General features: G+C 33.7%; 1 protein-coding gene across 2 annotated transcripts in view; it reads right to left on the bottom strand.

The window, feature by feature from the left end:
* The window catches only part of LOC135130035 (juvenile hormone esterase-like), a 31,064-nt gene extending 14,913 nt beyond the window's left edge, over window positions 1-16,151 (bottom strand). For both annotated transcript variants that reach the window (XM_064057341.1, XM_064057340.1), the window contains exon 1: window positions 15,991-16,151. The gene's annotated coding sequence lies outside the window, so the exon portion shown is untranslated. The remainder of the gene's footprint in view (window positions 1-15,990) is intronic.
* Window positions 16,152-16,598: the final 447 nt, after the last annotated feature.

Raw genomic sequence — 16,598 nt, 5'->3', positions numbered from 1 at the left:
TTCTCATTTACTTAGTCGTTTGATTAATAAATCGTTAATTATATTTATGGAATTAGTACCGATTAAACGTGACGTAGCCCGACAAAAATCCGCTGTCTGGTAATATGAAAGGCAACTGAAAATCGTTTATGTATAAACATTCTTAATTTAAGATGACAAGCGTAACAGCATACGTGAGAGTCAAACAGAGAAACTGTAAACAAAACGACCATCGGTTTTATTGCTTCGACTTCCGCTTATTATATAAAACATTGGGTTTTATTTTAATTCTTGACGGTGAAATTCAGAATTGGTTGATTATAAACATGTCGATTCCACATTCGCGGAACCAAGTGAACGCATAAAACAAATGCAGGTCTGTAATGTTAAAGTCGATGTAAATAAGCGTGCTACCCTTATGTTTCAACCGAGTTTTTCCTTTAACAAATTTTGTGTCTACCAAATTGGGTTGGTTGGGGTGTAATACTAATAATAAGTGTTGCCTTTAATTTAATCAATAAAATAAATTGACTTCATTAATTTTTTTGAACCACCTCTTAAGAAAATCTAAAAAATATGAATGGAATGATATATCACAAGTACAAACTCATCATATTTTTTGCATTTTAGATAGGATTTATTCAGCAAAATTTAAGGGTGACGTCATCAATTTTTTTAGGAGGGATGAACAAATACATTTTGAACAAAAGTTTACCATGCTTATAATAACTTTAAAATATTCCCAAGATTTCAAAGCATTCGGTTTTGTAATTCCTGATTAAATCGATAAAATAAATTCACGCCTTCATTAATTTTTTTGAGTCACCCTGCATATGCAAATCCAAAAATATGAATGGAATGATAAATCACAAGTACAGACTCATCATATTTTGTATATTTTAGATACGATTTATTCGGCAAACTTTTGAGCTGACGTCATCAGTTTTTTGTAGAAGATAACCAAATATATTTTGACTAAAAATTTATTATGCTCTTTATAACCTTAAAACATCTGCAAGATTTCAAAGCATTCGGTTTTGTAGTTCCGGATTAAATCAATAAAATAAATTTACGCATTCATAAATTTTTTTGAGTCACCCTGTATATGCAAATCGAAAAAATTTGAATGGAATGATAAATCACAAGAAGAGACTCACCATATTTTGTACATTTTAGATAGGATTTATTCAGCAAAATTTTGTGGTGACGTCATAAATTTTTTAGGGGGGACGACCAAATACATTTTGATCAAAAATTTACCATGCTTATGATAATTTTAAAATATCTTCAAGATTTCGAAGCATTCGGTTTTGTAGTTTCTGAGTAAATCAGTAAAATAAATTTACGCTTTCATTTATTTTCTTGAATCACCCTGTATATGCAAATCCAAAAAATATGAATGGAGTATAGATCACAAGTACAGACTGATCATATTTTGTACATTTTAGATATGATTTATTCGGCAAATTTTCGAGCTGACGTCATCAAGTTTTTGGAGGGGATAAGCAAATATATTTTGACTAAACATTTATTATGGTCTTTATAACCTTAAAACATGTGCAAGATGTTAGAGCATTCCGTTTTGTAGTTCCTGATTAAATCAATAAAATATATTTACGCATTCATTAATTTTTTTGAGTCACTCTGTATATGCAAATCCAAAAAATATGAATGGAGTGATAAATGACAAGTACAGGCTCATCATATTTTGTACATTTTAGATATGATTTATTCGGCAAACTTTCGGGCTGACGTCATCAAGTTTTTAAAGGGGATAAGCAAATATATTTTGACTAGACATTTATAGTGCTCTTTATGACCTTAAAACATCTGCAAGATTTCAGAGCATTCGGTTTTGTAGTTCCTGATTAAATCAATAAAATATATTTACGCATTCATTAATTTTTTTGAGTCACCCTGTATATGCAAATACAAAAAATATGAATGGAGTGATAGATCACAAGTACAGACTCATCATATTTTGTACATTTTAGATATGATTTATTCCACAAACTTTTGAGCTGACGTCATCAAGTTTTTGGAGGGGATAAGCAAATATTTTTTGACTAAAGATTTATGATGCTCTTTATAGCCTTAAAACATCTGCAACATTTCAAAGCATTCTGGTTAGCAGATTAAAAATTAAATTTCAAAATGTTGTTTTATAATTTTGATTTTTTTTCCAAAAATCTGGACGTTTCGGGTGAAAAGTCGATTCAGAGTTGTAAACTACATGTGTAGGACTATGTTATTTTATACAATTGAAAACCCATTTACTATGTACAATTTTGAAGTGACGTCATCGCATTAGTGGTGGGGATGATTAGACAAATTTTGGTTAGCGTTTTACCATCTACATGATATTCTTAATATAAGTACAAAATTTCACAACAATCGGTCGAGTACTTTCGGAGATTATCTGTCTAATAAAAATCCGGGACGGCAGACGGACAGACAGACGGACGGACAGACGGACAGACGGACAGACAGACGGAAATGGGAGACCTAGTTCTTCGTCTTCTAGGGGTCATGAAAGATCGAGAAAACGTAAAAGTAGAGAGTCGGCCGACGGACTCGATTACAATACTTCCTTTGCTTACGATCGGGAAGTAAAAATATCAATGTAGTGATCAATCACAAGTAAAAATCATCATATTTTGCACATTTAGCTTACAAACAATCGGGTAGATTTGAGGATTACCAGTATTTCAAAACTTTACATGGTCGCTGTAAAAAACTTAATCAAAGTCTTTATAATTTATATGTATATACATTAAGAGTTTTTAGCAATATCATAATAAATCGTCCGAAGTTTTTCTGGAAATTTGTTAATGATAGAAAACAGAATAACGGCATTCCATATGAAATGAAATTTCAAGAAAAATGTGCAAAGAGTGGTCAAGAAATATCTAATATATTCTCAAAATTTTTCTCATTCGTTTACGTTAGTGATAACAACTAAGTCATTCCGAAGTATATGACTCCGGTTTAGAGGTAACTTTATCACAGGTATTTGAGAATATATGTCGTCTTAATTCTTCCTTCAGTAGGTTACCGGTCCTGACGGGATTCGGAATTTTTTCTTAAGAAATTGTGTCTTTACGATATCGTTACTTATTTTTCTTCTATTTAAAGGGTTTCTGTCTAAATGTCGGTTTCCAAAGCTTTGGAAAAATAGTTACGTTACGCCCATATTTAAATCTGTGATTCCCAAAATTATGGATCTTATTGTGTCTGAATAACTTCACTGGATGACTTCATCTACTATTTCTTCCAAACAGCATGGATTCTTCAAAAACAGGTCCACTTTAACTAATTTATTAGAGTATTATATTTATCTTAATGATGCTTTTGCCCATAAGATACAAGTTGATTCAGTGTACACCGATTTTTCCAAACCGTTCGATAAGGTAGGTAAACTGCTTGCTTATATTCAAGTTGAAAAATTTTGCACTAAAACTTTGGACTGGTTATCTTCGTATCTGTCTGACAGGTCTCAGCAAGTTCGTATTGGTGATTACCGTTCTTCTTCTTATCCTGTTTTGTCAGGTGTACCCAAGGTTCTTATTGTGGGCCTATTTTGCTCTTATTATTTGTAAGTGATTTATCATCTTGTTTTAGATACTCTAATTTCTTATTTTATACTGATGACCTGAAGATCTTTAAAACAATTCAATCTGTTAACGATTCACCGGATTTACAACTTGATCTGGACACTTTGTATGATTGGACAGACAATAACTCACTTCTTCTAAATGTAAGAAAGTGTTTTATAATATCTTTTTCTAACACTGTTACAATTGTGGGGTAAACAGATATATTTTAATTAAAAATGTACCATCTTACAAGAACTTTAAAACGTCTGCAAGATTTTAGCGCATACGGCTTTGCAGATTCAAAATTAAATTGCAAAATGTTATTTTGATTTTTTCCATAAATCTGGACGTTTCAGGAAAACTCAACACGCATTCATAAACTACACGTGTAGGACTATGTTACTGTATGACATTTAAAACCAATTTACTATGTACAATTTTGAGGTGATGTCATCACATTGTTGATGGGGATGACTAGACAAAGTTTGGTTAGTGTTTTACCATTTACATGACATTCATAATACACATATAAAATTTCACAACAATCGGTCTAGTAGTTTCGGGGATTATCTGTCTAACAAAATTTGATACATACGTCCTACAGACAGACAGACAGACAGACACACGGGCAGACAGACAGACGGAAACGGGAGATCCATTTCTTCGTACTCTGGGGGGTCATGACCCATTGAGAAATTTTGAAAGCAGCAAGTCGCCCGATTGACTCGATTGCATTACTTCCTTACCTTATGTTCGGGAAGTAAAAATGAATACTTTACAACAAACACACTTTTGATCGATTCTCGAAAACATTTGGAATTTAAAGGTGGGCCAACAACCTTGTGTAAAATTATCAATAGGGAGGTAAACGGTTGCAAAATTTTATGTAAACAAAAACATATTGCAGCAAAAATTTTACTTTTTTTGAGAAAATTCCTCCAATTTCAAAATTCTTGTGAGCATTCTATCCTCGACGAAACTTGAATTTACAAAAATGTTTCGTTATCACTTCTTCAATACATGGCTTGGGGGTTTTGTAAGAATTCCTACCACAAACACATACATTCTCAACCTTCGTAGGGATAGGGTGAAGAATTTATGGCTCGAAGCGCTCTGTAAATGTACTCCAAACATGTGGCAAAATTGTTGTGGATATTATGAAAAACTTATTCTGGCAGACTGGAAAAAATATATGGGAAATTTTTCGTATGAAGATATTCCTCCTTTCATTATTTCACTAGAGGAATCTGATTCAGAGTCAGAATCAGAGGACGATGGTGATGACTCCAATTTTTCTAGTAAAATAATCTAAATGGAATAAAATACTAATAAAAACAATTGTAGATAATCTCTACACATCACAGTGAAAAAAAAAACATCCGGTAAGGAAGGAATTCGAACCCGCCTGGAAGAAAGCACAAGTTCTACATCATTTCATGCATTAGTGAGATATTGACTACATGCAGCATCGTATTATATTATAAAATTTAGAAAACCTTAACTATACGTAGGTATAATATAATATAAGGAGCACAAAATTATTGGTAGGAATGATTAGATAAATTTTGGTTAGCGTTTTACCATCTACATGATAGATACCCCTTAAAGCTTACGTATCAAATTTGATGTCAATCGGTCCAATAGTTTCGGAGATTATCTGTCTAAAATCCACATAGACGACAGACAGATGGAAACCATAAACCTCTTTTTTCGTACCCTAGAGGTCATGGAACGTCGAAAAAACATAAAATCAGCCATTCGCCGGGATCCTATTACAATGCATATTTCCTTATTTTACGCTCGGAAAATAAAATAAAGATGAACGGTTTTTATAGCCAGAGAAATACATCCTTTTAGTCACTACTAGATATAGTGCCGAAACTAGCTATAGGCCGAGTAGGCCCTTGCCTAGGGGCGCCAACGACAAGGGGCGCCAAATTCGTCCAAAAATTATGTTGTATAGTTTTGGAAATTTCATTGTACCCTATAAAATTTTATTGGCAATAACGAGACGGACAGTAGTACCTACAATAGCAAGAGATATTTACAACTTAAGTTGTCGCGTGCCGGTAATCCCAGATGTTAGAAACCAGAATAATCCAGGTCCGGGCTGGGACCATCGTTACTTATGAACGGAAATGACCATTATTTTATGAGTACAACTACCTGCCAAATATTCTCAGACAAATTCGAGTGAACTGGTGGGAGCCATAAATATTTCTTACCATTGTACTACTGTCCGTCTCGTTATCGTCAATAAAATTTTATAGGGTAGAATGAAATTTCCAAAACTATACCAAGAATTATGTCATATTAATCTTTTTTTATTTTGAACGGAAGCTCAGAAACATGTAACCGGTGCGACAGGTTTTTTAATGTTGATTTTATATTGAACTTATATAATATTTATAGATTTATACATATTATATACCTATATGTATAATCTCGATTTTTTTTCTTTTTTTTATATTTTATCATAGTATCTGTTTTGCATACTTAATAAAAAATATAAATAAAACTGTTCTGTAAAATTGCATTTTTATGTGTAGGGGAGGGGCGCCTAACGCAAGGTTCGCCTATACCTAAATATTCTTTGGTTTCGACACTGACTAGATACAGTGGACGCCGCTTTATTAAGCGGCGTCACTTTGGGACTCAGACAAATTGATCACACTAACCGACTGATAATAATAAGCGAAAACCACCAGCACTGACAGTAAAACTCGAAACAGAACAAAATCATGAACAAGACAGTGTTTATTACGCTGTAGATGAGGGTACCTACATAAACGTTAGAATTTATTTTAAATTTTGGTTACCATTATGAAAAAGGAACACTCTATTTCCTTTGGTTCTTATAGAAGTTTGTTAAGTACTCAAATTTAAAACAGAAAAAATTCGTTCGTTCGAAAGACGAAAACGCACTGATTGCGTAAAACTATCACTGATTGTGGTTTTACAACGTGAGTAGTATAAGCAAATGTACTTTTTGAAAGCAATGAATATTCATTAAAACACAATACCAGTTTCAGTCGTCTCACTTCTCCAAAAAAGCAATTGTCGCTTGTGTAAGAATTGCGCAATTGATCGCAATAAGCGAAATATTGATCACAATAAACGGAAAAACTGTAATGCATTGGTATTGCGTGGGTCCGTTCCAAACCATTTTGATCACCCTAAGCAGTTGATAACATTAACCGTGATCATATTAAGGGGTGTCTACTGTATATTGAAAAAGGGAGACAAGAAATTCTTAGGCAGACTGCGATAGTGGTTTTAGAAAATTCTCGCTAGGTTTTATAACTAACTTCATTCAAGGCTATCTTTTCTAGATTAGTGTTACCCAACAACCTAACTTTTTAAAATTACAAAAAAAAAAAAATTGAAGCCCCGGAAATCTAAACCTAGTATAAATATATCTATAATAATGTTTCAGCAATTACCGGTGTCAAAATGAGAGATTAACTCCATTAAATTTCTGTACAACATACAAGGTAGGTACATGACAAAATAGATTGTACAAAGTTCCAAAATATTATACGCGTATAAAAAAGATATTTCAATTGGAGCCCGCAAGACCAAACATGTTAAAAAATTGCTGCGGATTGCGACATACATTATGATTATGATTTATTAAGCAAAATAAAAAAATAGTCAAAAATAACAACTACACTTTCCACTGAATCCACATTACTAGATTATTGTTTCGTATTGTCTTGTATTTCATTCTCTTTTTTTTATTTTTTGAAACATTTTTTTCAAACCGTAATTTTTTAGGCTTATCCAGTAACTGAAACAAAAGTTCTATAGTCTCCATAATAATAATAATAATAATAAAATAAAATCGAATCAACGCATATCATTACTTGGTCTTAGTAACCGTAATGATACGCATCTTGCCTGAATGCCTGTCATTTCCGGGTCACTGGTGGGTCCTAAAATAACAGCATCAACACATCATAATTCATATGATTCGAAGTGCCACAAGAAAGTGAGGTTACGACATAACCTCAGGTCATTTATACTAGACACGGAATAAGATTTCGGTGGCTATACTTTTAATTAAAATTTTATCAGCAATGTACACAACATTAATAATAATTTACACCGTCACTAATTCTGACACTTCACAATTCGGAAATTTGTGGAATTCACTTTAGAATAGAATAAAATAGAATAGCTTTTTATTTTTATTGTACAACAAAATTTATAAACTACGTCACAAAAAGAAATGAAAAATGTTAAAAATAGCGCATTTTACTGCATTCATCTTTATTTCTTTGACAGATAATACCTAATTAATTAGTCGATTTCATTTTGCAAGATCATGCCCCTAGCACACTGTTCTCAACTCGAGCACATTAATTGGCCGTGGACCAAAATCATCGCCTTGCTCTTTAATCTTAATAATAATTAAGAATGCCTCCATTTCAAATTACCTAAATGGAGATCACCTTGTTCTAATTTACTTAACTCACCTTGGTTTCATGTTGGAATATAAATATCGTGCTTATGTATTAAACGTTATATCAAATCTGTAACAATTTTTAATATAGGGTAGGTTCGCAGATAAATACAAAGATACAAGTTAAATATGCATGAATGCACTATGAAAACTTTCTTTCAAGTGTTTTTGATACAAGGAGTGAATAAATAAAGTCGACTGGCAATTGTTAAGACAATGATTAATCCAGCGTAATCAATGAATATTAAAAAAGTAAACGTGGACGACATGAGTGACACGGAATCATTTTGCTCCGAACTGAAGACGAAAACTTTCATGTGTGGTGGTGTGTATGGGTACATCTCTACTTGGACAGGTCCAGTTTCAAGAAAACAGAACTGAAGTTTATCTATTGACAGTAACGATTTGAAAATACGTGAATGAGTACGAGTATATGAGCAATTTATAGAGACCTTTACAAGCTACCGTAAGGTTCAAAAATTAGGTTTCACAACAAAATAATGTTATAAATATGCAGATCAGTATATGATATATAGTAAGAATAAAAAACCAACCACGTCTTCAAAAAATGTCGACAAACCTACATTTAATGGAAACCTAAAGTTGAAAAATAACGTTAATGTTGCAAAGATGTATTTAACAACTATCCCCGAACTAAGGGACGCAGCACATATAACTAACAAAGATGAAGAAGAATTTTTCATAATAGTTCATTAAAACCGAAGTATTGAAAAATCGAAGTTATAACTGGACTGCAACTCCTAACTGCACGGTATCGAATTCTTCAAAAATAATAAAGGACTGGATTTATGCAAGTCTGTCACCTGCGATGATGCCCAAAACTATGTTGTAAGTCGACATCAAGATAAGGATAACATCTCCGCGCCGAAGTTTTATTGCCAGGGTCAGAATCAATCCTCTTGTTTTGGAATAAAATTTCAATTGAAAGATCGGCTAATGAACGCGACTTTTTGGTCAAAAGAAGTACATATTTGTAAGAAGATTTAATTTTAATTTTAGGAAAAACAACCAGGGTTTTCAAATAAGTATTCGAGTTGTTCTTGCAACACAACAATTATTAATATTTATCATATAAATATGTAGTGCCTTATTAGAAGTGAGATTCAGGAGGTCGAAACATTTTTAAAATGTTTACACCTCTAGAAATAATACGCATAAATGAACATTGGCTGAATCATACTGAAATTCAATCATTAAGATTCGAAGAAGAATGTCAGATTGTCAAAAGTTTTTGTTGTATTTGATACATTTACATTTGCTTACATTTTATTCCGATTGTGTCATTTGCTGCGTTGATGACACAAAATTTAATGGTACTATGAGGGACATGGAATCCTGGGCAGTATGTTCTTGTCATTTCGAAAAATATCAATGTAGATGCACCTTTAACGTCAATATTGTAAGGATCCAATTCGAATTTTTAAATTTCAAACGAATTTCGCGCGCACAAGAAACGGTTGACAAGAAGAAGAGGTTGGCAACCCAAAAGAAACAGAGATGCGCAAAGCGAGGGTGGTATTGTCTTGAAAAATGAGCCACTTCGCTTTGACCGCTTGGAACAAACGGTCGACTTCCTTCGAGCGCTTCGAGCAACAGGTTGTATTTTTAATTGTGAATTATTCTGTGCCTTTTGCTGTTGTTTTTTTGCTTTTCCAGTGTTGATCCGTTCCATTGGAAAATCTAGCAGCCCCGTTGAGCCATTGGGTGTTCCTGATTTCGCATCGTTCTTACGACGAGGTTTTTGCATTCCTTTTGGCGGTAAGCCGTGTCGAAATCTTCGCATCTTTGGAGAGGTATGTTTTGAACACTTGTTTCGCGGCGAGTTTCAAGCCCCGACGATGCTTCTGACCTCGTGACGCAGCGACGCGTGCGCTTGTTTTTCCACTAATCTCGTTTTTTTTTTTATCTTTCATTTAAAATCCATCGCAGTAGGGCTTTACAGGGAGTGATTTTTATTTCGGGCCATGCTTTATTTAGCTATATTTGTGAAATCTGTATTTTGGATGGCGGCAAACGAGTTGTTATTCTCACCGTTCTTTGTTCAGGCAGCGGCCATTTTGAAGCGTCCATTTGTTTCTTTTAATCGAGCACATGTTTTAACTGAATCTATTGAACAAAATAACAACATTGTGGGTCATGGGGGGACGTGCCTTTTTTTTATTCCTTTTATTTAGCCCATCGTTTATAACAACGCCACAGGATTCATCGTATTTTTGCATCGCATATTTTCGACGCCTATTATTTGGAATGACGAATTCGTCCAACGCCATTTTGCAACTGCAGCTTGTCTGCCATGTTTGTTTATGTGTTTTGTTTGGGGAAATGTATGTGTAATAATGGCCCACAATGCAGCTAAATAATTTCACGTTTGAATTTTAACCAATAACTTGACTGGACACGAATTAATATTAATCACATGTAAATCTGTTAACTTTACAATCTTTCACCTCATGCAATTTGTCTTTGTCTCACAATTTTAGCTTCAGTAATTTTCTTTGCTGTATAATTTGAATTGAACGTAAATTTCCATGCTCTGCAGTTCTGACTTAACATGATATTTAATTTGTACAAGCTTATTTCACACCAGATCTTTATTTTATAAATCTTTGCTAAGTTTTGCTCATGTAAATATTTTGTTGATGAATATTTCTATCATGTAAATTATCTGATGTCCAAATTTAATCTCAATTAAGAATTATTTGTTGACTGAATTTCCGTAAGAGAGTATGGCGAATTTAAATGTTGTTTATTGCTCTTTGTTGAAACTTTAACACTTGTTCGGTTGTCATTTAATATTAGAGTCATAGAGTTTGAACATTTAAATAGAATTGAAGGTAAATAACACAATAACACGTAGTGTCGGCGATGGGCGCAGTTCCTAGTTGCGGTAGCGGAATGTGTCGCGCTCTCTGCACATATGTGCAGGCTTTGAACTAGATTTCAGTGGGAACGGTCTTGACGACGAGGTAGTAGTTGACCAAACTTCACCGCTAGTTTTAGGCCGAAACGGCCTGCTTGGACGCCATGTTCGTCATGGAGGGGTGCTGTCTGGCAGGCTTGCTGTAGATAGAATCACCGTCGCGGGGGAAACCAGCCCAGACCGGGAGCTCCAAACTTCGCTCACGCTACGACGCCCCCCTCTGGGTATTTTGCTGTGCTCGTAAATGAAATTGATATATTTTGCTCTATATTTTGTTCGATCGCCACACTCTCATAATGATTCGGGTTCTGCCATCCAATTTACATATGTGTAGGGTTTTGTATTTGTTCGGTTTTCGTATGTGTATGTCTGTCAATTCGCGAGTGTTTTTCTTTCACATATCTTAAGGTGTCTGACATGTAATATGTCGGTGAATAAAACCCCAGGGGGTTTTGGGGAATGAAGACCGATGACACCTTGGCCCTGCGGACTCGCCAGAAGGGCAAATCGAGCGTCTGTCGTTCTTCGTTTCTTTTTCCTCCTTAGGAAGGCTCCTAATTTTGTCTATTATTTCTTGCGCTCTCGACAGTGTATGCACTTGTATGAAAGAACTTCTTCCCGCCATTTTTCAAAACCACAAAAAAAAAAAAACACACAACGTAGGTTCTCATTTGTTAGACGATCACAGCCAAGGCCAAACTTTGAATTTTTGAATTTTTCGCGGGCCTTTCAAACTGTTTCAAGGTCAATTTTTAAGGCGGGAAGTTTGGGTTATCACAATATGATTGATATTTTTGGAAAAACTGTCAAATTAACTTTGAAATATATCAATTTGTTCAACATGCCAGCTGTATCAATTTTTAACAAATCTCGAGCAGTAGCTGTTATTCCAAAAAGCACGGAAAATTTGATCGTCCAGTGTCAAGGGGACATCTCGTTTCTACACTTGACGAAGACGATGCTTTGGTTGATATAACCAGAGAGAGCCCGTGCTCCTGAAGCAAACATAATTAGCCATTTTCCGGGCAATGACAAAATTGCTCGTCGCCGTATGAGGTATTCGCAACTACGAGAATCATTGAAAGTACACAGTACTGCATGTTAATATAATTGAAACAAATTTTATAAAACTTCGACTTTGTCAGTGTCAAAATGACAAATACGCCAAACATAGAAGCGTGGTTATGAGTAGCTAAGGTCTGGTTTAGAAATTTTGACAATTGTATGACATCACTGCTCAGTTTTCCGTGTCCGCGATGGGTTCATTTTTTATGGCTTTTTTATTTTTTTTTCATTCCGGGCGGAAAATGCATAATTAATTTCTATTACTGAATTAATTATAACATTTTTTTTCCTTCGGGAAAGAATTTGAATGGTATCGGTCCAGTAGTTAAAAAAAATGTTTTTCTTGTACGCTGATGAAAAACATACCATGGTATGTATGGCTCATTTGATCATTTCCGGCACGTTATTGTGTTTGACGTGTTCGTCTAAATTTTAGCCAACTCTGCGACTCTGAGAGAAGTCGAATAGGGGGTCTTCAGAATGAAGAATTATCGTTTCGCTAAATTGTAGCCCGTTTGACAGGGCCTTATCTGTGGCAAACAGTTATCGGATTTGGATCCAACAAAGAACGGCACAACGAGCCAGACATTTAGGGCGTCCCCCATAAGCAACAGCACGTCACGAGCGTCATCTAAGACTGCTAGCTGTAAGCCATCAACCATCAACAGTCATATAAAGTCTTTCGGACTCATGTCGGCTACAATTTGTGTTCACGGTTGTTCACACATGCCAACGCTTCGAGTGGTCTCGAGAAAGGTTAGATTGTAATGAAGAATGGCATCAAGTCGTCTTTACTGACGAATCATGATTTGGTTTGAGCATGAGCGATGATCGGATAAGGATAAGGCGAAGGCGTGGAAAACTACGACATCCACAGTTTTTCGAGGAGTGGCATGTGCAACGAATTGTTAGGGTTATGGTGTGGGTCGCGATTGGATACGGCAGTGGATCACCCTTGATTTTCATTAGAAGAACTATAGATCCACGGCAATATATCTTCTTCCATATCTTCACACCCTGCAAAACGCTGTTTTTCAACAAGATAATGCCTAACCTCGCATTGCTAGGATTACTATAGACGGTTTTGAAGAAGTTGAAGTTAATCTTCTCCTTTACCGTTTAAAATTCTTTGACATATCCCTAATCGAAAAATTCGGAATGTGATAGGTATAAGGCTACCCAATTTACCCTGTTTCTTTAGAGTTTTTGAAAGGATTTTGGCACCAATTATAGGTGGCATAATATGAAATACCCCAGAATGATGTTGATGATATCATTAGATCAATGTCTCTTGACGTGTCAGGAAATGTAATTGTATTTCTCCAGTGTATGAGCAAAAAAAAGTTTTCCTTAAAACTACTGGACCGATAACACTGAAATTTTAATCAATTCGTATTCTGACAACACTTACCCTATGTATAAAAGTGCATTACAAAATCACGATTCCTTCATAGTGTTCTTTTACTTTTGTCACTCATTATATATAACGCTTTGTTCAAAACTTTACCGCTCAAAAATTTAAATTGAAAATACATATTTTATAAATTACACGAAACAATTTAAACAAAATTGTTATAAAACATTTTTGGAAAATATCAACGCGAGAAGAGAAAATCTAAAATTTTCACCAAAATGTATTTCGCAAACGAAAGCATTGCGTGGTTTTTGGAAGGGTTAAGGCAATTCTCGATATTTGGGGACATAAAATAGTTTGAACAGTAAATAAGAACCACCAGATTTATTGAGACACCCTTAGATGGCACAGAATTCCTGGGGGTCGTGTACACTAACTTTTCACAAAAAAATCACAGGGATTTAAGTCCGGTGAACGAGGAGGCCAAAGCATTGGTACATTTTTACTACTATATTTCCAAAATGCACAACTACTGAGTAACATAAGCTTGTGACGCTTGCACACGTTGAAGGTGGAATTGGTGCAATTCTTGTTCGTGAAGGCTTCACCATTTAATAAAGTTCGAAATACCCATACGAAATGCCAATCGACAAATGCTGATATTGGGTTCTACGGCAACAGCATCCAAAATTTCGGGTTCCGGCTCAAGTACCTGATGTGTAGAGGTGCTGGCCACGATTATGATCGAGAGTCGCAAAATCATGTAGATGTTAAACTGCTGCAGTAAACGTGTGTTCAGCTGAAAGGCGTCGGTTTAGGAAGCGCACACTGTGTAGACAGACGTCTCGCTTCCTGAGTGTTGAACAAAGCCTCATCGTACCCTATCCCTGTATTCTACGTTGGTACAAACCATTGTATCATCTTTTACACTGGGAGTAAACAACCCGAACACTGTGAGAATTTACTGCGAACTGCATTTTTGTAGTTAAATCACAACTGTGAATTTGTTTTGAAATACTGACCGTCTTGTCAAAACGAATGGGAGAAAATGACAAAAAAATGGGTTTTCGAAAAAATGTTATATATCAAAGTTTCATATATTGATGAGTTCTACTTTCACTTAAATTTTTGTGTTCAATTCCATAACAGGCTGTATATCCAAAGCCTATCAACAGAATAAACAAAGCAAATAATTAGAATTTTTGAGTTAGTGATTTGAAAATTTGCTCCTTACAATTTTACTTAATAATTTCATCTAAATGTGGAGTCTTAAAACGTATCTGTTATGAATAATTGCGTGACGTAGAAGTTTCAATTACATTTTTTTTTTGGCATATTTTTCGAAGTTTATTTATGCTGCAAGAGTGATGGATAGAGGTTAAAATTTGAAAACAAAGAAGAGTAAAATTACTGACTGAACTTAATCTTTAACTTTCAAAATCTGAGCATAATAATATAAATAAGAGAAAGTATTGAATTTTCAAGCTAATATAACTCTGACAATAAACTCAGTTCAATATTTTCCATACCCATTAAATTAAATCAATTTCCAGTATGTTTTTTCCAGTCGATCAAAATGAGTTTTTCAGTGTATCTACAACTCCATAAGTAATAATTATATTTATCCACTTTTGGCGTTTTAAATTGTTTTTATTAAACCCTTAGCAACCTTCACAAATTAGTTTTTATTTATAAGTGAATCGCGAAATTTTTAATTAACTCAGAATTTTAAGTCACTCAGAAAAATAAAAAACAGCTTCGGAGACATAAACGTCTTGCTTATCAAGATTGCCATTAATTTTTTAGCGGTTTTCACACAATGCAAGTTGTTTGCAATTTTCACTGAAAGTTTGTTGTGAAAATAAATCGTGTGCCCGCTGCAAAGTTGATTCTTTTTGATTGATTGAAGAATTATTTCGTCAAAATCAAATAAAATATTATTGTATACAACCACCTGAGTTAAGCTTAATTATTCACTCGAAGTACTAGCCCATTAACCTGCGGACCCGTAAGCTTTGTTCTTCTCGGTGAATAAAAATATGCTTATTCACTAGGTCTATAAATAATCATTAATATACTACAAGTTATGGAATTATTTGTGAACATTTTTGCTCTTTGTGCTTCTGTTTACAAATATAAATGTTAAAAATGTGTTGTTATAAATTGTTTGTAATATAAAATATGTTTTACTTTTCACTTGTTTTCACTGAAGTCTAGATATTAAAAGCTGTTTTTTAATTATTAAATTTGTATTATTTAAATAATTATCAGCGTTTTTTTGTATATGTATAATCTATAATCTGTACTAAAATTACTATTATCAAAGATATTTATCTTACAGTAATTTAAAAAATAACATTAGTTTGTAAAAAAAAAAATATAATAAAAGAAAGATAACAACCAATACGATGTCTATCAAACATTTTTTTGCATAATTTCATGTAGCAATTAATGTGATAAATGTTACACATATATTTTTTAGACGATTATGTAAGTGTATGTTTATATTTACACGTTTGCAAGATGAGTTACTTATTGAACCAAAATAAATTTAAATTGATGTTCTATATCTAGTATGTAATATACCTACCTTTACAAAGTTGTATTTCTGCCAAAGTAGTCAACCACAAAATAAGCACTAAAGAGCAGGTAAGTCCAATAATGACTTTCGACTAACCAGAAAAATTACGATGACCTCTGATAATAACGAGGTTGCTTGGGTACTGCATATTTCAATGTCACAGTTAACCAAATAATTTCACATGCATTAAAAATAAAGTATTGACGTGAATTTCAGGTTTCTGATATTTATATATAGATTAAATAATAGAAACAAGAGAACAGAAATATATCTTTTTAAAACTTAAATAATTACTGCAAAATGTCTTGTTAGTTTGTTTTGATAAACTATTAAGATATTTTAATAATTTTATTTTGTTATATGGTTTAAGGTCGCCTTTAACTCTGGTGGAAATTTTACCATTAAAAGATAAAGTGTAATAATTAAGTAATAATTTTATTCCACGTGTCTGACATCAATACATCCAAGGATACTTCACACACGCATGTACTGGTTTCTTTATTATTTTTTAATATATAATAATATAATTGATATAAGTCAATAAAAAAGTAGTTAGCACTGGTAACTATTTATTTTGTATTTTGCTGGTTAGTTAATGAAAATTTAATTATGAGAAC

Source organism: Zophobas morio, unplaced genomic scaffold (assembly GCF_036711695.1).
Source record: "Zophobas morio isolate AGI-343-1 ecotype UQ-CSIRO unplaced genomic scaffold, CSIRO_AGI_Zmor_V1 ptg000017l, whole genome shotgun sequence".
NCBI classification, from domain to species: domain Eukaryota; kingdom Metazoa; phylum Arthropoda; class Insecta; order Coleoptera; family Tenebrionidae; genus Zophobas; species Zophobas morio.
This window is presented reverse-complemented; position numbering and strand designations above follow the sequence as displayed.